This window comes from Podarcis liolepis (genome assembly GCF_965112155.1).
Source record: "Podarcis liolepis genome assembly, chromosome: 4".
In the NCBI taxonomy this organism is placed as follows: domain Eukaryota; kingdom Metazoa; phylum Chordata; class Lepidosauria; order Squamata; family Lacertidae; genus Podarcis; species Podarcis liolepis.
The window spans coordinates 74,812,404-74,838,941 of record NC_139558.1 but is presented as its reverse complement, the minus strand read 5'-3'; the positions used below and the strand labels follow the sequence as shown (position 1 = coordinate 74,838,941).

Genomic DNA, 26,538 nt, shown 5'->3' with positions numbered 1-26,538 from the left:
GCATTATATTTTTCAGGTGTACATCAAATATGTTTTAAGTATATGCTAGAAACATAGTGTATAAAACTGTAAATTATGTAATTTCGGTTAGTTGGGATACATAATTATATCTCGTTTAAATGCAAATTAGAGTGTGTATTTTGATGTACCATTGCATTTTGTTCTATACATTCTTTCTGAAGAGCCAATTGCATAAGCTTTCCTCATTCCTCTCTGCCTAAACCTTGAGAGACGATAACTGGGCACTGTTAAAATACTGCTACTTCCTTCCCTACTCTGGAATTTGCTATATTTTATTAAGGAACACATTAATGTTGGGAAATAGGACCCTGAATGTACAGGAAGAAAAAAACATGGACATACATTTATAGATTATAGAAAAAACATTTTGACATCCTCAAGACACTTCAGTAATTAACGGTAATATTCAGTTTTATAGCACCATCTCCAGTCATACAGTGTCAGGATGTTCGATAAAAATTGACTAACAGAGACTTACTATATCACTTTGCTATTAGCATTATTTTGTGCTTTTTAAGATCTATATGTAACCACTGGGAAACAGTTAAGTCATTCTGGATTGCAATGTCACCAGTATGCTGATGACACCAAATACTGCCTTTCTTCTCTGTCAAGTGTAGAAGCAGTTGTAGGTTCCCTGAGCAAATGCCTAGATTGTCTGATGGCTAATGAATTGGAAATTAATACAGACTGGACAGATGTATTAAGCCAATTTGGAGCCATGGTTTTGTCTTTCTTTGGTAGGGTTATACTGCCCCTAAAGGGCAAGGTTTGCTTTTTGGATACTACTTTAGCCTACATTTCTGGTGAAATCCCTGATATAGTGAATACAAATGCTTTCTACCCGCTTTGGCTGATGAGCTAGCTGCAGTTGCTTCCATCACATAGGCCTAAATCATCCATCATTTTGAAACAACCAAACCTGCACTGACTGCCTGTTTTTATCTCAGCCACGTTCAAAGTACTGATGAGGTGTGGTCTTTTTTTAAGATTTAAAAGTCCTGTATAAATTGGGGTAGAGGTGGCTAATCTGTGATGCTCCAGATACTGTTTTATTATCAGATACTTGCAGGTTTGTAAGCCACTTCATGTGCTATGTGGATATACAGAAAGTGTCATATAATGAGTTGCATTAATTAATTAATTGATTATTGTTGTTGTTTTTTACAGACAAGCAAGTGTCTTCACACAATTTTGCTGAAGGTCCATGTTGACCAAGACTACATAAGAACAGAAAGCAGACTTTGCACAGCCTGCATCCAGAGCACTTGCTCTCATCACGAGGCCACACCGCTTCCTCAAATGTAAGTTGGTATTAACACATTGTTTATGTTTTAAGAACATTGATTGAGCTAAATGTAGACTAGCTGATATTATATGCACATCTTGGTTTGCATGTATTCCTTGTTATTTATTCCTTATGACATCTTTCTAAAGCACACTGGATGCAGGTGATAATTTCCTATGCAGTGAAGGTGACTTCGCTTAAATCTTGGGAAGATCAGTCGGCCAAGATAGGGCCAAGGCCAGATTCTGTTTAGGAGTGCAGTAGATTTTGTTTGTTTTGTCCATTTGTTTGTTTACGGTTTTTATTGATTGTGTTTATTGGTTTATTGGTTTTAGTATTCCAGTTGTGTTTCTAAGTTGCTTTGAATCATTTCTATGGGTAAAGCGATGAATAATAATAAATGTGAATTTCATCTTCAGACTGTGTGCCGAAGAATTATGCACTATGTGAAACCAACTCTTCGTAGTGCACTAAATATCACATACTACATAATTTCACACAATACATAATTTCATTATGGGATGACACTTCCATATTTGGGAAATAGTAGGTGGCCCATGAATAATAAATAATACAATTCAACTACCACATATGGACACATTGCATTGTGTTGCACGTCCTTGTCCTTGGGACCTATATATTTTATATACATAGCTAATGATACATATGTGTCTTGTAGTGGGATATTTTTACATCAGCATGTCAAAACCCAGTTTTTATTCTTCTCGTGAAGAAACTCCAGTTTTAGAGCAAGCAAAGCTACATGTAGGCTGGAAAAGTGGGCTGCAACAATATCATTGTCCCTTCACATACTTCAGTCAATCTTCTGTAAGGGCAGGAAGAATTTGTGGTAGTAGCTAGAAGTGTCTAGACTTGCAGAATATTTCTATGTACTTAGCTTGTATGGGTGTGTGTGTGTGTGTGTGTCAAATACACCCACAAATTCACCCACACAATATAAGACTGGCTCGGTCTGAGTACTGACCTGAATAGTACAAGCAGTGCCCCAATTTTTGTTAAATTGTATTTTGTAATTGTATAAAACTTTTATGGGGGAAGGAGGGAAGAGTGTTGCTTGTCATTCCTCCTTCCGACACTGGAGTGTTCATCTCCCTTTTTGGTGAAGAAGAGAAAATGCTTTTGTTCTGTTGACAGTCACCTCTCCTCTTTTGTAGAATTACTTTTCTGTAGTGATGTAGAAAATGAAACAACTTTTCACTACTTTTAGCATGCAGTAGTTGCATTTCATTTACTCAATGCTAAAGGTCACTGGCTATTGCAAGACAGATGCTCTACCACTGAGCTATGGCCCTTAACTTCATTGTTAACTGATTTGTGTGGTTGTACAATGGACAAGCAAGAGAAGGTAACCTCAGGTGGGTTTGCATATGCAACATTTACCAGGGCAAGAGGATGACAGAATGGGACAAAGGAGTTTAAGGTTGGTCACAATCAGCTCAGCTTAGATGCAGCAATTGTGATTTGTTGATAATTGTAAAATTATAGTTCAGATATACTTGCGTGTGTACATCAGCAGTATATGAATAGGCGAGTCTTCAGTTCAGGCCATGGTTTTTATGGGTAATGCAGGGCTATGCCAATTTCAAGCTTGGTTTTATTCAGACACCACAGTTTCTGAGGTGGTTGTTATATCCTTGTAGCAGTAGTGCAGACAAGCCTCAAGATTATTCTACAAAATGAAGGTGTCTGTCAAAATGTAGACTATTAATATGATAAAGGATGCAATGTCCAGGCACTTAAATGGTCCTTCCAATGGCAATGACTATATTTTTGAAAATAAAGCTTTTCTGGGACATTATCACTTTTACTTTGTATCGTACCAAAGCTTTCCAAGCACTAGCCTTTGCAAATATGCATTTAAGGGTGTTGTTGGCAGATTGTTGGCATCCGTCTATCTCGAGAGACAATGACGTGCACATGTGCAGGTGACATCAGAGGTAGATTTAGGGGACCGCCTCAGGGGTAGCACAGGGGGCACTGCAACTGTTATTTAGAATGGAGCATGAGAGGTTGGGGGGTGCTGAATTTTGACATTGCACAGGGTGCCGCTGAAATTTGAGACCCCAAGGTCCACCACTCGTGAAGTCAAGCCACTGTGTTAACAGCAATGAAGTGACTTCCCAGGGGTGCAAGCCTGAGTAGTTTGTATGGAGGTACTGGGCTGTCTAGGCGACAAGACCCCTCTTGGGTTCACTGATGTGGTCCAAAGGAAAGCAGAGCAATATGTTTGGCACCAACTGGCTGGAAGCAAGTGTACAAGGTGCCATCCAACCATCTTAGGGACTCCATTCCTGATTTGTGTAGGGTTTACTCCTTAGCCGTTTCTTCTTCACTGCAAGACAGCAGAGGTTTAGGACCAGAGTTTCCCTGCTCCTTGATGGACCACCTTCCCAGGTTGGCGAGCCCCATTTGCCCCTCTCTTCCTTCAGTACAGTAACTGCTCTCTTGACTGTTGGACCCACCATTTGTCTCTTTTGCTCAATCCGCCACAGCCTGTCCTCGCAAGTAGGGGAGGTCCCTAACTCACTGAGGGTTTGAGACCCATCCAGCCAGTCAGTCAGCCATTCCTGGAATGTGGCGGCTGTCACATGGTGACAGCTTCTAGGAGCCACAGGTGAGAGCTGAGTGCAGGATAGGGACCTAAGGTGAACAAACTGTCTCAGAGGGAGCATGACGTGTCCCCCAACAGAGGTACTATCCCTCCCTTTTAACATGTAACACTTTAATAGTTAATGCATCAGAAGTTCTAACCATGGCTCTGAATGTTAACCATGGAGTTGTATTATGTTTGCAGAATCATTATCAGGGCTTGCTTTTAACCAAGGTTTGAAGTTAGAGCAGGAGTGCAGTCTGCTGCCAATCTATTAATTATAGTTAAGAGATTGCCCTGGCACAAACATATTGGTTCCAATCTGTACATTTGCTTTGTTTTTCTTCATCTTTATTGTTTCATCATTAGAAAACTTAGAACAGATTTTCCCTTTAATTAGATATTCATAGCAACTGCATTTTCAGGGTTGCCCCTCATTTTGAAATAAAATAGTGTTACAGTGGAGCATTTTTAAAAATGTGATCTCACAAACTTGCCTTAAGTCCCCTTAGACCACTTTGCAGACTACTGCTATGCTCAGTGTGTTTGCTATTGCCCGGTTTTGATCACAGTTGGATTTACAGTGAATTAAATATAGTGGATAAAAATACAAAAGAACTAGAAGAGAGGAAGAGCTGTAGGTGAGTTATCTGAAGTTTAACATGGCATATTAGCCCTTATTTCCAATATTTATGAGTTGCCTATCTGGCAGAACGAAGGCGACTTACAGCTATAATACCAATACAAAACAAATACAAAACAAGAAAGAGAACTGGTCTTGGTTATGTACATATATCAGGAAGCACACTACTTGATAAATACCATGTGCTTTCATTGTTGGCAAGAGTTCATAACCCACCTGGCACTGAGCACCCATCTAAATTTCAGAGTTGTGGAAGGTTGATTCGAAAGGAAAAATTAAGACGACAAGCAGCATGCTTTAACCTGTATCAGTCAATTCAGGGTAGAAAGGAAGAAAAAAATATTGCTAACTGAAGTAAGTGATGGTTGGGATGGAGAACACTGAGCCAAGGAACAAGTGGAGGAAGAAATAATGGTACATCTTTAAATATGTGGCTGTTCAGACTAAGTTTATGTACACAGCATACCATAAAACAGAAGTTCTGTGTTTATGAGGCTGTGGTGGTAGTATTTTTTCTCTATTCAAATGATTGTGTTTGGCTCAATTGATAACAGTTTAATGAGATTTGACTATGTCAGAGTAATAGTAATGCCCTGAAAACATAAAAGTGTTGTAGATCTGTATCTGTAGGAGTGCACTTGCTGCTACTACTGTTTCTGGGAGGTGGCTGAATCATCCTGATGGCATTCAACAGGAACCAGCTGCTGAGAATATTAAAATGCAAGCATTTATTCCTCCAGAGAGACAGTAACATCTGCAAAGTTTTCCTGTCTTGATAATCCCACAGAGCATTCTGTAGTAGTCTTAACTTTACTGTGTCTTTCTTTATGAATTCTCTTTGGAATCCTTGTAGTCTTCAGGATCTGCATAGGGGACTGTTAGACCTATGTATATCTCTGTGCCTGAGATTAAAAATATAACAGTTTTGGAAAGAATGTATATGCAACTGCTCTACAACTATCTTATTGGTGTAGAATAGAAAATGTGTTTTTTCTTGTACGATGAGTCACTTTCATCACCAAAATTTGAAGATAATGGGAGGAAGAAGGAGCTACAAAAGATGCTTCTAGAGGTTCCATTTCAAGTATATTTGAAATCCATAACAAATTTTTAGAATCTACTTAAAAATTATATCAGATTCATGCTCCTTTTCATGATCTTAAACGTGAGTGTAGTCCTTCCATGACCAACACCCAGCCCTTTTATTAATCCCTTTCTTCTCTCACAAAATGCATTCCACTCATTCAAGCTATTCACCGGGTTTCTGCAAGACTATCTGCTATTCTATTTATGTTTGTGTTTTGCATACTTTGCCTGGTTTTCTACACTGTGGCTGCAATCCAGCTAAAGTTGATTATGACTCAAGCTCATTGAAAGAAATAGAACAGGTTGCTTGCAATTAGGGCAGTTTTTATTGCTTTCAGTGGGACTTAAGTTCCAACCACCTTTAGCTAGATTGGTGCCACCATGCAGAAAGAAATCCAGCAAAAGTGTGTGCCTGCACACATAAGTAAACAGAATAGCAGAGGACCATGAGAATTACTTGAATTAGTAGAATGCAGTCTATGAGAAATAAGAGGGATTATTAGGTGAAGGATTTGATGTAGGTCATGATAGGGCTACACAGATTATCAAGGTCAGGAGGCACGCGAATCTGATACAAAAAGCAACAGCAAAATTAATCTAGGAGCTGCAAAAGAAATATGTAGTTTTTATGCTAAAACATATGGGAATATACTTCTTTAGCATGTTTCCTGAGCTAGAATATTCAGAAAAATTTATTTTAATGGTTCTCTCCCTAATGTTTGAAAAATGAAGGAGAGGAGAGGGAGATCATACATTTTCCCTTCCTCTTCCTGTGGAATTGGGATGCAATTGGGGTAGGAGGGGAATGTCATTGTCAGTTTTTAAATTACTCAGAACTCCGGAATAGGCAGGCTAAAAAGAAGCTCCAGGTGAATAATGAAATATCTGGAATCACTTCAGTTACATTGGCTAATTATAATATTTTAATGCATTATGACACCAGACCAATTGGCAGTGAAGGCAGCAAAAAAGGCATACAGTGGTGCCCCGCAAGACGAATGCCTCGCAAGACGAAAAACCCGCTAGACGAAAGGGTTTTCCGTTTTTCGATGCACTTCGCAAGACAAATTTCCCTATGGGCTTGCTTCGCAAAACGAAAAAGTCTTGCGAGTCTTGTGACCCCCCCTTTTTCTAAGCCGCTAAGCCGCTAATAGCCTTTTAGCCGCTAAGCCTTTAATAGCCGCTAAACCGCTAATAGCGCTAATCCACTAAGCCGCTAATAGGGTTGCTTCGCAAGACGAAAAAACCGCTAGACGAAGAGACTCACGGAACGGATTAATTTCGTCTTGCGAGGCACCACTGTACTTTCCTGCCTCCATTGCATCCTCATTGTGCCATCCAGCAGAGCTTTTCCAGGTAGTGCGAGGCCTTTTTCAGTATGGCCCAAAGGAGGAGGTGACAGAACTGACAGCATGCTTGCAAAGCCTTTTGTTTACCAAGCAGTTTGAGGATAAAATTGCTTGCATGTACTAGGGCCTTGACTTCACTGTTACAGCAGACAAATCTTGAGACGTGTCCAGAGCACTGTCTTGTCCTGTAATGTTGGATGAGTTTCAGTTAGTAAGGCTCAAAGACATGGACAAGGTGCTTCAATCGGTCAGGGTGATCTCTTTTCTCTCTCGACCCTTACCCTTCTTGGCTGATAAAAACTAGCAGGGAGGGGACAACTGGCTGGGCCCAGGACATGAGTAATGCCTCTTTTTGTGAGGGGATGATCCCGGCCCGCTTGGCACTTGAGGCTCAGGTGCTCTCGGTGGTGTGGAGTGCCTTCCAGCAGCTTCAGCTGGTGGCCCACCTGCTCCCCTACCTGGACAGGGATTACCTAACTTCTTTTGTTTGTGCTCTGGTAACCTCTAGGTTAGATTACTGCTACATGGAGCTGCCTCTGAAGACAGTAAGGAAACTTCAACTGGTGAAGTAGCCAAGTTGCTTACCAGGGCAAGGTGGTTTGAACATATTACACTGATCCTGGCCTGATTGCACCGGCTGCCAATTAGTTTCCGGGCCCAATTCAAAGTGCTGGTTTTGACCTGTAAAGCCTTAAACAGTTCCGGACCACAATACCTCAAGGACCGTCTCTTCCCATATGAACTAACCTGGACCATGAGATCAGCATCTGAGGTACTCCTTCATATGCTTCCTCCATGGGAGGTCTGGAGGACGGCAACTTGAGAACAGGTCTTTTCTGCAGTAGCTCCCTGCTTGTGGAACACTCTCCCCAGGGAGGCTCACTTCACAGCTTCATTACATATATTTAGGCACTAGGCAAAAACATTCCTCTTATCCTAGGCCTTTGGCTAATTAAACAATCTATGCCTTTGTTTTGTTTTGTTTTGTTTTGTTTTGTTTTGTTTTGTTTTGTTTTGTTTTGTTTTGTTTTGTTTTGAACTGCCCTGTGATCCTCAGCTGAAGGGTGGTATAGAAATGTTGCCATTGTCGTCATCATCAACAACAACAGCAGTCCCTAAGACATTAAGTATTTCTGACACAGACAAGGGGAGGTGACCTCTAATAATTTAATGAACTAATGTTGGGGTAATTAAAATGGTATGAAAGAACTCCTAAGGATTTAAAAGGTGGCTTGTCAACTTATACCTAAGACATAATCAGAAAACATGGGAAATGCTGATTTTTGTGCTTGGTATAAAACTATCCATGGAGAAGGGTGCATTCAGCCCAGTTTCCTACTCTTCTGTTGGCCTATTGAGGACTCTTGGGGTCTGGTGGAAGGTTATGAAACTTCAGCTTTTACTAAGCCAATTTCCCCAGACCATGCTTCGTCCAGGTGTCGCACTGCTAGGAACATAGGGAGCTGCCGTACACCCAAGTCAGACCATTCATTCATCTAGCTCTTTTATTTTCAACCCTGACTCCCTAGAGCTTCAGACAGGAGTGTTTCCCAGAAACACCCAGAAACTTGGGACCTTTTGCATGCAAAGCATGTTCTCTCCCATTGAGCTATAGCCTTCCCTACTAGCCCCCAAAATAGAAAGGCACTGGATTTATGTTAGGATTGGGATATAGCAAGTCAAAAAAAGCTGCAACCTATTAGGGGATACCTGTTGCCCTCAAATTATTATTGGATTACAGCCCACATTAGCCTTGCCTGTTGACCATTCTGGATGGGGTTGATGCGAGTGGAAGTCCAGTGACATATGGAGGGCCACAGGAGGCTTACACCATATAAAAACATCTTAAAACCTTATAAGATAGAAAACAATGCATCTGTAATAATAGCAGCAGTAAAACTTTTCGCTTCTCCTAATCCAATTCTATCAGCCAGCCAGCTCAATAAAAATAGACACCCTCACTAAAAGCAAACATAAATAAAAATGTTTTTAGAGCCTGCTTATATTATAGTGAGGAGAGGGCTTATTTTGCTAAGTATTTTAAAGCATTAATGTTATGAGACCAATGAAGATCATCATCAACCGACTTGATATTTATGCTGATTTCATAAAATTAATTATGTAACTTGTGAAACTGACATATACTTCAGTAAAAAATATTTTCTTATTTATTATATTTTTGTTCCACCCTTCCTCCATGGAGCTTGGGGAGACAGAAGTACATAGTATATCTCTCCCCCCCGCCCCCCAAATTCTACCCTCACAATAATCCTGTGATATAGATTAGGTTTAGTTAGTATGTGTGACCTGTCTGATGTCATCTAATGAGGTTCGTGGCTCACTGTGGATTTGAACTTGGGTCCCTATGATCCTAGTCAACTCAGTACCCAATAGGCAGTGTCCTTACCACCAATGGCAGCATGCATTCCTGCAGTTCCTGTAATTGCAGTAAGTAGTCAGTGGAAAAAGTTTAATTACAATACTTGTTCTTCCCTGATAGCTGCAGGGCTAGATTTAACAAATTACAACATAATAAAAATTTAAAAGTATTTTTTAATCCAATCAGTGGCATTGGTAGAATATTTGTTTGCAGTCAAATAATAATCGGTTTACAACAATACCTGCACTTGCACACCACAGTAGACCATAGCTAATGGCTTAACTTGACGGTAAATACAGAGTCACTCATGCTCCGTTTCTCCTCTGTCACAAGTAGAAGCAACAGATCACGATCCCATGGGCTAGTGATACATGTGAACTGGGGGTTGTATTTTGTTTTGCTCCAGACAATGTACTATAGGAAGTCAAAAACAAACATTGAATTCACATTGTGTTTTTTTCTGGAGCAAAACAAACCATGATCTTTGGTTAATCCTAAGTACTAAGACGGGGATCATGCTCTTTCTTTCTTTCTTTCTTTCTTTCTTTCTTTCTTTCTTTCTCAAAGTGGGAGCCCTCTGCATGTTTTTGGTAAATGAGTGGTTTATGGTAATCTATAATGAACTAAACATAATGAACAAAATAATTCACATATCCTGGGACCACGTGGGACCTATTTCTTCTGTGATTGTTGCCCTAGTGCTTTGCTTGTCTCACAGATGAGGTATCCAGTTTGTCTTGTGAGGTTAAGATGTTCAACTCTGCTGAGAAAACCACCTTTCTACCTGCCATGGTTCTAGACTAGCTCTATTGTACTGTCCTAGGAAGCATCAAGGCAGTCAAACCAGCTGCACCCTACCACAACTGGCTGTATTTCCTTATATAAGTAAACAGAGAGATACTGCTACCAGGCTGATCAGCAGCTATGTTAGCTCTGCATTTCTCACCCTTTCTCTGCTGGCCTTCGACTGCCAGATTTGAACTCTTTGCTTATCTTTGGATTAATTTTGTCAGCTAGCTTTGGCAGTGTGCTTCTGACTTACCTGCTCGAAGTACTTGGCTCCTTTCATGCCCAGCCTTTGCCCCACTAGTCTGCTCTGGTTTGATCTTCTCTCTGCACTGACTTGGAGCTCTTGAAGAAATACCAGTCCTGCAAGGGTTAATCAAATACCACTATGCTAAAGCTGTTGTATTTAGAGACAAACTCCCCTTGACCTAGAATAGGTACGGGCAACTGCAGGATTCCAATACATTTAAAACCAGGAATCGGTCAGCAGGAGGTTACATAGAATTTTACATTTCACTAATGTAATGCAATGAATTAAAGCTGCCAATTAAAATCCAAACTAAACCACCAAGTGTGTTTGGAGTTAATCCTTTTTTGCTTTCCCCCAATCACATCTCTAGCACAGTCTGTGGATTGTTTCTGATCTACATCACTGTACATTGAGAATAGCACCCAGTTTTCATTTGGGGTATTTGTTTTGCATAACCTGAAAAGCAAAGCTGTTGCCATGCAAACGGCACAATTTTGGGAGCTCCCATTTACATTAAACCCATTCTTGCTTCTACCTTGGGTTATTCAGAGACACAGTACTGTAGCTGTGCAACAGCTGTAGTACCTGATAGGATGTCAAGCAGTCAAGGTTTTGACAGCATCTTAAATACACAAAGACAGAGCTGCAATCCTCTCTTTGCAAAGTTTATTGATAGCCTCTCTCAGAATGTGACAGAGTAGGGAAAGTTGTTGTAGAACATTTTGGTTCTAACCAGCAGTCACTTCAATGTCATTCTTGATTTCTGTCTGTCTTTATAAAGAACTGTCAGCAACTGTTTTACACCTCAAAAATTGTTTTATTTGCAAGATTTAAAATTTGTAAATTAAATCTGTGGGTCACCTAAGAAACTGGTTTATTCCGGTCTCTTGCACATGGCAGGCAAGAACTCCTATAAGTTCTTCTGGTTCCTGGTACTGAAAAGGATTGGATTTATTTTCAGAGAGAAATATGGATATGTTAGACGATGGTAATTTGGAAAGGGCAGCAAAGCTGCGCCTGTAGATGAAAATGGAGTCTGTGGATAAGAATGTAGGCTGGGCTGTGTTCAAGGAGTCTCTACCTCCTACCTACCTGAAGTTGTGCTTTCTTACTTGCAGAGTGGAGAAACAGTGCATAGGATGTTATTTTCTGTCAAAATTCACAACTACATGGTTCATTATACAGTTGTACCTTGGAAGTGAAACGGAATCCGTTCCGGAAGTCCATTTCACTTCCAAAATGTTCAGAAACCAAAGCACGGCTTCTGATTGGCTGCAGGAAGTTCCTGCAGCCAATTGGAAGCCACAGAAGCCCTGTCGGATGTTTGGCTTCCAAAAATAGTTTGCAAACCGGAACATTCACCTCCAGGTTTGGGAGCCAAAACGTTCGGTAACTAAGCTGACTTCCAAGGTACGACTGTATTAATTTACCAAGGTACGACTGTATTAATTTATCCTACTCATATTGTTCACCTGTATTGAGTGTCATTTGCCCTCAGAATTTCTTCTGCAATACAAAATGTTTAAAAAGACACTTCACATAGGTGGCCAGCATTCATTAGACCATGCAGCCAAAACTAGCTGCTTTGTAGGCACATCCAAAGACTGTTTTCTGTTAACTCTTCACTCTGCTGAATATCTGATAGATTTCTGTAAACTATATGACTAGACTACCAGATCAAGCAGCCTTTTGTTCAGTGTAGTTATCCTCTCTATTCGGGTGGATTCTCTTGATTAGTGTATTGCAAAAAAAAATATTGTGTAGTGGTGGTTCCACATCCAGATCAAAAATTATTTCTTGTTTGTTGGTGTTTGTTTTAGCAGTGCTGGGGAACTCCTCTCCCCCCCCTTTTCTTTTTTTTACAGTGGCTGGCCTTGTGGGGTGAAGTAGGGTGCTTGAAATGGAACTACAGTTCAAAGGGAGCCATGCAATAACGAACACGCAATATCAGCATACATGTACCAACATTATAAACTGGAAGAAAGCTGTTGGAAAACAGATTGGTTTTTCTTTCCAAGAAAGCTCATAATTGCCAGTCTTCTTTGAATTTATAGTCCACCTTTTTATCCAAGGAGGTGAATGTGATGTACATGGTTCTTTCTCTGCCTCCTCATTTAATCCCCACAACAACCATATGTCCACTAACAACCCAAATCCAGATCATGGGAAAGATTCTCATGAAACAGAAGGAAACGTGTAAACCCACACATGCAAATACAGTGGTACCTCGGGTTAAGTACTTAATTCGTTCCGGAGGTCCGTTCTTAACCTGAAACTGTTCTTAACCTGAAGCACCACTTTAGCTAATGGGGCCTCCCGCTGCTGTCGTGCCGCCGGAGCACGATTTCTGTTCTCACCCTGAAGCAAAGTTCTTAACCTGAAGCACTATTTCTGGGTTAGCGGAGTCTGTAACCTGAAGCGTATGTAACCCAAGGTACCACTGTAATGTGTGGGTGCCCCTTTGTTAGTCTGGAGAGTCAGCAAATTAGTACCCAGGATGTTCCAATGAGGTACCTGACTTCCCCCATATTCCCTCTAATTTTGGGCTGGAGGGTGATGGTTGCTTGCTTTCTTTGCTGTGTCAGATGGAAATATTTAGAGTGTTCACTTGTAATATTTAAACTGCTAGTCTAGAGGAACAGTAACAAATATTTAAAAAGTGATTCGCCAGACTTCTTCCATATTCTGTTATTCTGTCAATATAAATCTTCAGTATCCAGAGATACACATTCAGATCTCCCGCCTCGCTCACACACACAAATACACACACCAGCCAGCAAAGAGAAATGCGGGTGCAGTTGCAACAAGCGTTATGAATGAAGTCATAGCTCAGGGCTACGATAATAAATTCCATCCTGGAGAAGGAAAGAGGAAGCTGCCAGAGCATCAAGTGAGTGGAAAATAAATGAAACAGTAGCAGTTTGGTCACAGGATATTTTACACCTTTATATTCTTGAAGTGCTGTTTTCATATGGGGGAGACAGGGAACCTAACCTGAAATTATGTTGCATATATCATTTCATTTGATGGCATTATATCTTTCTGGTTTATAAATAAGCAGGAGTTTGCAACACTGGTGCAATATTGTAGGCATGAGTATAGGGATTGTTTGTTACATTTACATCCCACTCTTCCTCCAGCTCGGAGGGGTGCTTTAGCTTCACAACAACTTTTTCAGTCTCCCTTTTTGTGTCCTCTCCAAGATCTCCTATTCCCTAAAATTTCAGAAATCAGATATAAACAGGTCCCTTTGTAAATCAATAAAATATGTTTCACAAAGAAACATCCCTCATTTATTTTCCTTTTGTTGGGTCTATTTGCTTACTAATTTGCAAAAATTTAGTGAATTGTTACAAATCAGACTCTCAGTCAGTAGTGCGAATTAGCAAGATTGTGTTGTCCATCCAGATTTTGTGAAGAATATTATACTAATGGGAATAACATGATCTGAAGCACATTTATGATTTGTGCCAGAAGCAAGGGTCACAACAGATAATCCAAAGGATTATTCTGTGATATGATGTTATTATTCTCGTCACTGTTTTCTCAAATTGTGTACTCACATAATAGGTCATGACCCTTTTTATAGATCCTCCACTGAGCCATATTCTATTGCCAATATATGAATAAGTTCCCAAATAAAGTAAATGGGGTAACAGAATTGAGTGACATGTGGTAGGCATGTTAGTAAAGTAAACTGCATGCCACACACCTGCTTTTTTGGCTGTGCCGTGCCACAAGTTAGCATTTTGGATGAGCAATTTCCGTTCTGTTGTTTTCTTTCAACACATGGTGTTCAAAACAGTTAATAGAAAACTGTGTCCATTTGCTTATCCCAGAAGTGTATAGTTTCTGCTGATTCTGCCAGATTAACACACACACATACATGCAGGGGGCATTTTAGTTGAAACTTAGAACTATAACTTCTCCTTTAAAATCAAAATGTAATGTCTGAAAGAAAATAACTATGATTCCATTTAACTTATAATCACATGGCACAAGTTCCCATCTTTTGGAAACAGTAGGGTGTGTTTTTTTTTTTTAAGAAATGTTATTAGTTTATATAGAGATGTCTCTAATAAAAAAATAGCATAATATTCACCTTTTTAAAATAGACCTTTACAATTGCTAAACACTTGGACAAACATGTATTTCAATTTTTCACCAGGCTGCACTTTTTCATTATTCTATTTCAATCAGGGTTTATTTATATTCTTGACCAGTGGTATGTTTTGCTGTCACTGTCTTTGGCAATCCACAAACAGCTCATTGGCAGACCAACTCTGCATTACAAAGATATCTGCAAATGTGACATGAAGGCTGGTAACATTAACCCCACCATATGGGAATGCCACAGGAGTGAGCAGAGGCAAATGGAGCACAGAGGGAAGAAATAACCATGGTGCACCCTTAGCAGCAATACCAGACACCTTCATCAGGTTTCAGGACTGAACCACTGACCATGGCATCCTTCTAGATGCCTGTGTGGGGTGGATATAGAAGGGACTGTATTGCAGTGGTTCTGCTCCTACCAGCATAGCTGAGTACCGAGAGTACCACTGGGGAATTGCTCTTTGACTCCCTGGGACCTGTGTTATGGTGTTCCACAGGGCACTTTTCTCTCTCTAATGCTATTAAAGATCTATATGAAGCCACTGGGAGCAGTCATTAGTGTTTTGGATACCTTAAGGACTGCCTGAGTTCTTCTACCCAAGCATGATCACTCAGATGATCTAGAGGAGCGCTATTAGTCGTCCCCCATGTTACAGGGGATAAAACTGCATATGTACCAAATCTGTAATTGTGTGCACAATTATGAAGGAGTAAGCTTCACTGAATAACATGGGAGTTACTTCTGAGTAAACAAGTGCTTCCTCTGCATTAAATAGATTTTCCCTGCCATAAGTGTTGTAGAAACCTTGTGCCTAAATTATTGTGCAGCACTTATTCTTGTAGGTGTGTGTGTGTGTGTGTGTGTGTGTGTGTGTATTTATCTGCTGCTTTTCTACTAAACATGCCCAAAGCAGCATACACAATCACATCAGTATATTTTAATCTTACTTTTGAGTAATTAATTAAATGGAAGAAACAGTCTTGTTTATTTAGGTTTAGTTTATTTAGGTTGGTTTAGTTTTTAATATTTACTGCTCTACAGTGGTACCTTGGGTTACATACGCTTCAGGTTACAGACTCCGCTAACCCAGAAATAGTGCTTCAGGCTAAGAACTTTGCTTCAGGATGAGAACAGAAATTGTGCTCCAACAGCGTGGCGGCAGCAGGAGGCCCCATTAGCTAAAGTGGTGCTTTAGGTTAAGAACAGTTTCAGGTTAAGAACGGACCTCCAGAACGAATTAAGTACTTAACTTGAGGTACCACTATATTGTTTTTAACACTCGTTTGGGAGCTGCCCAGAGTGGCTGGGGAAACTCAGCCAGATGGGCAGGGTATAAATAAATTATTATTATTATTATTATTATTAGCCAGCCAAACATTACTGCTTTTCATACCAGTATTAAAAGTGTTCTGCAACATTGCTCTCTATCACATTGGTCCAGCGTGACCACAAAGATCAAGCATCAGGTCAATGGTACACTGAATTCTAATTATACAGTGGTACCTCGGGTTAAGAGCTTAATTCATTCTGGAGGTCCCTTCTTAACCTGAAATTGTTCTTAACCTGAGGTACCACTTTAGTTAATGGGGCCTCCCACTGCTGCCGCCCCGCCACCAAACAATTTCTGTTCTCATCCTGAAGCAACGTTCTTCACCCGAGGTACTATTTCTGGGTTAGCAGAGTCTGTAACCTGAAGCATCTGTAACCCGAGGTACCACTGTGTTGTGAAAATTGCATCATCCATTGGATTGGACTCACTGACTAGTAAAGACAGACCTGTGAGGCCTCCCCATGGATCCAAGGAAGTTCTCAGATGCTTTGATTCCAACTAATAAATCCCCTATCATTCTATGCCATATACTTTAAGATCGCATGAGTTGCTTTGTTTTCCAGGTAAGAAAACACAATAGCATTTAAAGCAGGTTCCAGGTGCAGTTATACTTTGATAGCATAGTATGCATTTGTGACCATTAAAGCAAATGATATTTGTGTCTTCAGTATGTTGCTAGTACAATTATTTATCCAGATGAAATTAAAGACCCATACTGGTTCAAATCTAATCATACAGCTAGAAGTATACTGACTGAATGGGTCAGTTTTCATTTAATTGTGCCCTTATTGAATGTATTGTTGATTTACTGCGTATGTTTTGCGTTGGATACTTAGTCGTGCTTAGAGCTGAGTTAGGCATGATTAACAAGTCACATTGATTTCAGTAGGTCAACTCTAGGCATAACGAAGTCTGGATGTAGACCTTTGTTTTTATGTACAAGGCTATTTTTGTCATGTCATCACTATGGTGAGATTTTTCCTGCTACTATTTTTTTAGTATGTTAGAACCAAACATTTGAACAACCTATTTCATATATAGACAACTCCCGATTTGTGCAGGGGTTGCACCCAGGTCATCTCACACAACAGCGGAACTTGCATAAGCCTGCCTTCCAGGGAGCCATGATGTTCGCATGCATGGTCATGGATCAATTGAACGCGTGTAAATCAGTCATTGTCTGTATTTCTGTGATTTCCCAAGTTTCAAAGCAGGCAGATGAAAAGCCTGTCTAAACAAAATTGCAGAAGACCTGTAGAGAGGGAAGTAATGGCACCTCCTATTGGAAGAGAATTCCACAATTTAGGGCCATAGAGAAGGCTCTCTAATGTGTCTCTAATAGTCTTGCTTCATCCATAGCTGGCAGGCAAAGAAGAACCTCTCCACCAGATTTAAGAGGGTGGCACAATGGTATGGAAAGAAATGGCCCTAAAGGCAGACAGGTCCCAGGCCAGGTTTCGCCTCTCTGTTTGCAAGATGTTGCCAAATACATCACTGGTGTAATTGTATTAACAATGAATTATTTTGGTCATTTGTTTTTGAATATGCAACACACACACCCCTTTCTGTGAGTACTTACATTACAATTTCAAGCCCCCACTGTAATTTCTCTCTGAGATGAGCTGTGGTGTGAAGTGTTCAGCTGAAGGACTGTTTTGCTTTGTTGCAGCACCTGCTTTTCTTCATGAATATCCACTCCCCTTTTCAGATTGCCTATTGAAAGATACCGAATTAAGTATTGTTTTAAAGAATGCCTTTCATACATATATATATATATATTGGGGGGGGGGGAGAATGATGGTGTCCAACAGTCTAAATTGGTAATGACAAACCATGCAAAATAAATTATTTACTCTATTCTTCCTTCTGTTTTTAAGACTGTGTTCTCGATACTGTGCTATAGCATACAGTAGTAAAGTTTAATCAGCAGGAGGTGACAAAAGCTAGCACATCTACTAACTGAACAAGGAAAAGAAAAACAAGAAAAACAGTCCCAGTTTTGCTGCATGGGAAATTTATGTACCTAGAAAATCAAAAATCAACATACAACTACATGTTAATCTGCAGTTAGGATACTTAGTCCAAGTTTTGGCAAAGAAGGACAGGAGGTATAGCTGGTTTTGACCTTTTCTACATTCATATCCCATGTTTCCTCCAACATCCTCACAGCAGTGTAGATGGGTTTTTCAAGACACCTTCCCATTCATGTACCGGCTAAGCACAAATCTGCTCAGTTTCAGAGATGGAATTACTTTAGCTACCTTTGGACTATTTCCTGAGGCTTGTGAGCTAGAAACTATTCATTTAATATATTATTATAATTATATAAGGTATATGTGTGGCATCGTTCATACAAATGTAACTCAGGAAGATTCACAATAAGATATTACAATAACGCAGAATTGTTTAAGGCGATCTCATAGGTAAACTGATCCCAAGTCATTAAGGGCTTTATATACTGATAGTAACTTGAAACTTGAACCTGGCCCAGTAGCACATTAGCAGCCAGTGCAGATCTCTGAGCACAGGTTTTATATGCTGACAAGTTTTCATACCTGTCAGCAATTGTGCTGCAGCATTTTGCACCATCTGCAGCTTCTGGATCAAATATGAGGTAAGCACATTGGTTAGTAATCCAGTCTTGAAGTAACCAAAACATGAACTAGTGCAGCAAGGTTTTCCCGGTGTGGCAAGGTTTTTGTAGCCACTTAGGCAACCTGAGCCTCCAATGAGAGAGCTGAATCCAGAAGCCCCTCAAAAGTGTGAACCCGTTTCTTTAGGGCGATTGCAAACCCATTGAGGGTAGGCAGCTGACTAATTTCCCAGCACAGGAACTACTCACCCACAGTGCCTTCATCTTGACAAGATACAAGCTCAGTCCCCCCCCCCGCCCCCACCCATTTCACTAAATGTATGTTAAAGATGCACAATATAAATTATGGAAATAAATAAACCAATTGTGAAGTGTGGCATGCTTCAAAGGCATCACCAAGATGCACTGTACTTTTAGTTTTAACGTATGTGCTGCAGCAACCATACTCGAAATCCTCAGAAGCTGTATGATAATGCATATGTGGCAGACACTGTTGGCACAAACACACACTTGAAGGCTATGAACTAGGAGGAGACGCCAATAAAGAAATCAGGGTTTTTGCAGTCACCTGGGGAATGAGCTCATTAAACACTGATGACAAATGAGTCAGACTGGGGTTGGGGGGAGATGAGAGCCACACATCACTATTGCTATTGTGGCAGGCATATTGATTTTTCTGGACTCAACGATGCTACAGACTTGTGGGTGTGGATGTGTGAGGGAGCTTGTTTTCATTCAGGATCCACTATAAAGTTTCTGCACAGCTATTGGTCACGACACCTTCAGCATCATTTTCCATTTTTTCACATTCTAGCTGAGAGACCAATTAGCACCATTTTTGATCTAACACCATTTTACGGGGCTTTTGTCTGCATCCGTGTTGGTCTGTCCAGGGATTGTTCATGAGAATGAACATTGATGAGGCCCAAACCATTTATTAAGATATTACTGAATTTGTATCCCACTCTTGGTGAAAATCTAAGGTGATATAGTGCTGGATCTACGCTAGCAGTCCTTTATAATGATGGCTGGTAGTAGTGGAACACAAATAGTGTAAGTAAGCAGACAGTTTTCGAGAAGATATCAGCCAAGCTCTCATGAGTTCATGGTTACAAGCAATATGAGAGAACCACCATTCATACCTATCCTACAAAAGGATGATTGGTCTACATTGGGTTAGGACAGGGGCCAGCAAATATTTTCAGCAGGGGGCCAGTCCACTTTCCCTCAGACCTTGTGGGGGGCTGGACTATATTTTGGAAGAAAAGAAGAACGAATTCCTATGCCCCACAAATAACCCAGAGGTGCATTTTAAATAAAGGACACAATCTACTCATGTAAAAACACCAGGCAGGACCCACAAATAACCCAGAGATGCATTTTAAATAAAAGGACACACTCTGCTCATGTAAAAGCACACTGATTCCCGGACCGTCCGCGGGCTGGAGTTAGAAGGCAATTGGGCCGGATCCGGGCCCCAGCCCTTAGTTTGCCTACCCATGGGTTAGGACAAAGAAGGCAAACAGTAAAGTAAAAAAGTAAAGGTACCCCTGCCCGTACGGGCCAGTCGTGACCGACTCTGGGGTTGCGTGCTCATCTCACTTAAGAGGCCGGGAGCCAGCGCTGTCCGGAGACACTTCCGGGTCACGTGGCCAGCGTAACGAAGCTGCACTGGCGGGCCAGCACCAGCGCAGCGCACAGAAACGCCGTTACCTTCCTGCTATAAAGCGGTACCTATTTTTCTACTTGCACTTAGGGGTGCTTTCGAACTGCTAGGGCAGGAGCTGGGACCGAATGACGGGAGCTCACCCCGCCGCGGGGATTCGAACCGCCGACCATATGATTGGCAAGTCCTAGGCTCTGTGGTTTTACCCACAGCGCCACCCACGTCCCCAAAAACAGTAAAGTATGGTGACATAAATCCTAATTCTTGCAGTATGCCACAGAAGTGCTTGCTTTAGCACTTGTCTAATACTTAAGAGGATAGTGTGGGTCACACCTAACTCGAGAGATGTTAGCTGTTTCTGTCATTCATGCAAGCACATTGACACAGTGGACCTCAACGGTGCTGAGATATGTGTTTCACAATCCTCTACACTTGCGGTAGTCATCATATAACATAAGTTAACTATATGTTAAGTTTATAAAAACCAAGGCCACTTCATGACATGCTGGACATGTTTCTCAGATGTCTTTCAAATTTACAAATGACTGGTTTGCTGCTGCAGCCTGGATTGAAGTTGTTTACAGCTTCGTGCTAAGTAGAAAGTTCAAATCAATTGTTGTCCATTAGAGTTAGGTATAACTGATGGAATATTCCCAGAGGAGCACTGTAAATGTATCAAGACGTCTTCCCCCATTATAGAAATGGGAAGGTATGGTGAATTACTTACCTTCTCTTTTACACTTAATGTCTCTGAAGTGCTGCTGGGCAGAAAAAGCTTATGTCGTCTCACTGGGATTTACGAGAGGTCAGTATGGTAGTGTGGGCTGTGGAAATCCAGAAAAGCTCCAAGTCTACATCTATTTCAGCCTTGTTCAGAGTTAGGGCAAAGTGCAGAAGATGGAAAATCACTGCTTAACAACTGGCAGTGGATTCAAAATTCAAATAAAATATAACCAGCCCTAACCCAAGCACTATATTTAAAGAGGTTCTTATAACAATAACTTGTCTCAGAAAAATGTACCGTATTTTTCGCTCTATAACACGCACCCGACCATAACACACCCATAGTTTTTAGAGGAGGAAAATCCGTAGGCATGCCACCCGTAGGCATTCCCTCCATAACAGACAGTCTGGACTACTAGGCTATCAAAATTAGTATTATGCCTTAGGTGGAGATGCCAAAATAACCAAACTAGTTTGGAAATACTGTGGTTAGATTTCCTCAAGATTCACTATGGTCAAAAACCCTATCTTCAGAAGAATGGCTATGGACTGAGCTCCAGGTGCTGAAGTAGAGAAGCTGTAACAATAAGGCAGGTATCTTATTCAGTGGGGTGACTTTCCTTACTATGTAATATTGGACAATGCCATATGTATAGAAACTTGACAAAATGTCAAAAAATGGAAATAGTTATTAAATTGCACATTGGAAAACAATGAACCTAGAATTGTGGGGGGGGTGTTAATTACAACAAGGAAATTTGGGATGGGATACAAATCTTAATTGCTTATCAATTTAATAAACTATGATTATGGCACAGGTCAGATGTTATTTGGCAGAATTTTAATAAAATTTTATGGATACCCCAATTAAAGTCTCTGCCATGTAGAGAGAAAAGCTATCTTAAAAAACATCCTAGACATGCCGCCAGATTTTTTGCAGATTCATTCAGAAGTAAATGCCACTGAGTTCAGTGGACTTTAGGCCTCAATCCTATACATTCTTCCACCAAACGCAATGCATTTTTCTTAGCACTGTGCAGTTACTGTGTTAATTAGATTTCATGACACATTCAAAGCCAACTTGAGTTCAGAATGTTCTCCCTTAGTGTTGATATTTGATAACAGACTTACAGATTTATTTTGGTAGCTTTGTTAAATGGAAAGTTGCAGATATGACGGGATGTTAACATTTATCCTATGTTTACATCTTTTACCGTTTACAAACATGATAGGACTAAAAAGGAAAAGATTTATATTCTGTGTACAGAACATACAGATTTACTCACTAGTATGTGTATGTAAGGGTTAAACCACAGAGCCTAGGACTTGCCAATCAGAAGCTCACCGGTTCGAATCCCCACGATGGGGTGAGCTCGTGTTGCTCAGTCCCTGCTCCTGCCAACTTAGCAGTTCAAAAGCACGTCAAAGTGCAAGTAGATAAATAGGTACCGCTCTGGCAGGAAGGTAAACGGCGTTTCCGTGCGCTGCTCTGGTTCACCAGAAGTGGCTTAGTCATGCTGGCCACATGACCCGGAAGCTGTATGCCAGCTCCCTCAGCCAATAAAGCGAGATGAGCGCCGCAACTCCAGAGTCGGCCATGACTGGACCTAATGGTCAGGGGTCCCTTTCCCTTTATGCGTATGTAAACATTATATGCATGCTAGATAAAGTCATGTTCCTTTAAATATAATAATATGCTCTATCTAAGTATATGCATTCCATTCTAGCAAGATGTAAATAGGAATAAGTATCTGGTATGTTTGTTTCATGTGTATGCTGCCTCATAACATAGAGTTCTCTGGGCTGCTAAAAGATTACCAATGAAAACAGTTGAAATGCAAGTAAAACATCAAGACATTAAAAGAGAATGGAAGTACTACAGTATGTAAATAGAACAAAGCAGAATTCATCACATGCCCCAAATTAAGAAAAGACCACAAATGTCTTCACAAAGATGACACAAGAAAGTCCCTAGGAAGGCTATTCCATAACCAGGGTGTGACTTTTGTGGGTGGCTGCCTACCTCAGTTTATTCAGTGGAGGAACCTTGAGCAGGGTCTCCAAAGAGGATATTGGGAGTAGGTGCTTTTGGGTGCTTATGTATACTTGAATAGACACATGCCATACACTGAACATAAATTTTCATGTATCTGTATCAACATTACAGAAATGTAGATGAGTGTGATCTTTATGGTTATCTGTCCAGTTATGCCAATAAAGCACAGACATATTTCCGAAAGAGAAGAAAGGCTTAGAAACCAACTGGTGTATTGTGGCATCAGCTTCTCTGGGTTAAACAGCCAATGAAAGTTTTGGGAAATTACAGCTGACATTTTGAGAGCTATGAGTGAGTGTGACTGCAGAGAAATGCCCAAGAGATTGTTGTTGAAGAGTTCCCATGTGTGTGCCTAAACATATTGTATTCATGCTACAGTTTGTCAATTTCCTCCTCTCAGTAGTGCAGCCATGAACATACCCTGAGCACTGTAAATGGTAGAGCTTTTGCAATACTAAACTTTTCTATCCAGATTCACATTCACTGTTCAAAATATGGCAACCCTATGTCAGCACTGGCAGCTGATAGCTACTGGTAGTGGGATGTGCATGTAGGACCTCTGAATTTTGGAGGTGGTGGTGTTTCTGTGTTTTTGTTTCTCATCAGCTCAGCCCTCTGTGTGTTTTCCTTTGGATTTTGGCCTTTATTTCTGTCAGAAGGAGATAAAGGAGAAGAATGTACTTCGACTGAACATTATATGTACTAGGTAGTCATTCACTTTGTTGGAAGATGGGAATAGACCCAGTCTAGTACTACTATCTGCTTAAACAAGTGTTATTACTGAGGGGAGGAAATAAAAGTGCATGCCTTTACCTACCAGAGCAGATTTGGAAAAGGGCTTTTTTCTCCAAGTGAAATTTCTCGGTGAAAATTGTTGAGTAGGAAGGGACCTTGAGGATCATCTAGTCCAGCCTTTCTCAACCTTGGGTCCCCAGATGTTGTTGAACTACAACTCCCATCATCCCTAGCTAGAAAGGCCAGAGCTCAGGGATGATGGGAGTTGTAGTCCCACAACATCTGGTGACCCAAGGTTGAGAAACACTGATCTAGTCTAACCCCCTGCAATGCAGGAATATACAGCTGTCCCATAAAGGGATCGAACCTGCAACCTTGGTATTATCAGTGCCATCCTCTAAGCGACTGAGCTATCTCCCACCCTTCATCCAAAGATCTCAGGGTGGCTCACAAGAATCAGGGATGGACGGAGCTGTAGCCCTGGAGGGCATCTTGTTAGCTTCTGCCTTTGGAAATGAATGTATACGTCATTCAGGCCTTTAGAGGTTAAAAACAGCACTTGGTATTATGTTACTGTTGGTTTTGGATTACTTCAAAAATCCTATTTTCATTTTCAATATATCTTTAACTCAAAATCAACTTACCATCCAATTGAGTTCACGCAGATGATGCTCTTACCCCAGAGTACTCTGCTGGGTGATAAAGTCAGTTTGATGCAATGCTGGAATACAACTGTGAAATAGCTCTATCAGCATGTTTCAAGCAGCTGTGGTCCCTCCAACTGCAAGCAGCAAGTCTCATTGAAAACATGAGATAAGAAGGACAGTTTCACTGTCTTATGGAAGGTAGAAAAGCCCTGTTGCACTGCCAGAGGGAGGGAAAGCCTGTGTGGTTATGGGCCAAGACTGAAGCATTGCTATAAATGAACTATTGTGAGCATCAGGACAAATTGCTCTGGTTTGCCTCGGATAGATATACTGTACGTGCAGTTTATCAGGCAACACTGTCTCTGTATGCAAAATATCTTTCCCATGAGACCTTGCAAAAAGAAAAGAAAAAATCAAGTCTTTCTAAGTGCAGTAATTGTGAGCTACTGAGCTATGTAAACTAAAACTTCCCATAAATTCACCAATAAACTAAAGACTGTGCCTCTATTGTCTGCCTTTTAGCAGATTGTTATACACCACAATTCCCTAAGAGGTCTATGCAGTATAGGCCCTGCTTTATAGCTTCACAGAGATAGATAGTAGTGTTCACAATTAGCACTTCATGTATGCTAATCAGCCTGCTTAACGCTGTCCAGTTCTAGAACAATGAATCAATGTTCACAAACAGAATGGTACGGAACAAGTGATGAGAGTGCCTTTAAGGATCAGAGCAGATAGCAGCCAGGAAGCATCAGGTCTGCTGAAGTGATAGTCTCCTAAAATCTAACAATAATATATTGATAATGCCCTGCCCTGCACCCCACCCCAGTCCTATCTGTTATTTGACAGTCTGAATCTGGATCCCTCTATAAGATTTAGTCCATAAAATGCATAACACATTGCAGGTGTAATGTCATAAAAAATCTTTGGATGAAGAACACATTATTGCATTTATGTCTTTCCTTTCCGGCAAGTGGCTCATGGCAACCTACTGGTTCTTCCCTTCCTGATTTTATCATCGCAATAATCCTGTAAGGTAGGTTAGGCATAGATAGATGGGAATTTGAACCTGTCTACCTAGTCCTAGTCAAACACTCCAGTAACTATACCAAACTGGTTCTTGAGGAACAGCAGGAAGGTTAATCAGGTGGAAAGAAGTCTAGTTGTAAATCCCAGTAAGGAGTAGATAACACACTTCCCATACTCATTTTAGAAGAGATGTCCTTTTTGTGTTTTCAGATTTTTTTGGGCACCAGTTTTGTCTTGCTGGTCTGGCAGCTGAAAAGAGGAAATGAAGTGGATGGGGGGAGTCTCTGGGCTAACCATGATCAGCAGTCACACTGTAAATGTCTATCCAATCAAGGAGGGCACAACAACTGCAGAGGTCTCACTTTGCTCTGCAAATTGTGGCGTCTCGGTGCTTACAGGCAGCGTGCTTTCTGTCAATCAGTCTGTGACAGATAACACTTGGCTCCACGAGTACTTAATTCCCTCCATGCTCAGTGTGAACTGAACAGAGTAGAAAATCAGTGTCAAGTAAAGGTGAGAAAGCGGGACGGAGAATTTATCCTAATAAATGAAAAGCTAGATGTAAACATAAACACTCTGGCCAAATGCTTAGAAGTTGCAGTGATGTGGTGTGACATGGAAGAGCCTGTGATTGACTTAAAGACTGACATAAATAAAATGACATGATAAAAAAATTACAGTGAGAGGATATTCTTGTAAGGAAAACAAATCTGACCCTGGAAAACCAGAATGGAATTAAGTTTTGAAACAATATAAGAATGAACAAGAGAAATAATATGCCTATGCTGACTACTGATAAAGCATCCTGGTGGAGTAGAATTGGAGAAAGGAAAAAGACTTGACTTGGTGCAGTTTTGCAAGCAAAGGAAAGGCAGGCTTGGTGCCATGATGTATCCCCTGTCCATAAACACATCCCAAAGGGTGTGTGATCTACCTCTGATGTAGATCCAACCATGTGTGCAACTGCAAAGATGTGACAGGAGGTAGGGTTAGTACAGAGGCGGACTTAGGACAGTGCAACTGGTTCACTTGTACTGGGCGCCAAGCTGAGAGGGTGCCACAGGGGGCACTCCAATAATGATAAAGAACGGAAGGCGAGAGGCGGGGTGTGTGTGTCTGAATTTGGCATCCCACAGGGTGCTGCTGAAATTCTTAAGCCAAAAGTCTGCCTCTGGTTTGTAGGTAAACTTCAGAAGACGAACAGCAACAGTGGGGAATGGCAGGGAATCTG

At 40.9% G+C, this 26,538-nt stretch overlaps 1 protein-coding gene and 1 long non-coding RNA gene across 31 annotated transcripts in view; one reads left to right on the top strand and one right to left on the bottom strand.

Moving 5' to 3' along the window:
- ZBTB20 (zinc finger and BTB domain containing 20) overlaps positions 1 to 26,538 on the top strand; it is a 493,834-nt gene that overhangs the window by 389,665 nt on the left and 77,631 nt on the right. For all 30 annotated transcript variants that reach the window (XR_014525528.1, XR_014525529.1, XR_014525530.1 and 27 more), the window contains one exon: positions 1,192 to 1,325. The gene's annotated coding sequence lies outside the window, so the exon portion shown is untranslated. The remainder of the gene's footprint in view (positions 1 to 1,191; positions 1,326 to 26,538) is intronic.
- The window catches only part of LOC310705936, a 123,849-nt gene continuing 114,540 nt past the window's right edge, over positions 17,230 to 26,538 (bottom strand). The window contains exon 3 of the long non-coding RNA XR_014525535.1: positions 17,230 to 17,571. This is a non-coding gene — a long non-coding RNA (uncharacterized lncRNA). The remainder of the gene's footprint in view (positions 17,572 to 26,538) is intronic.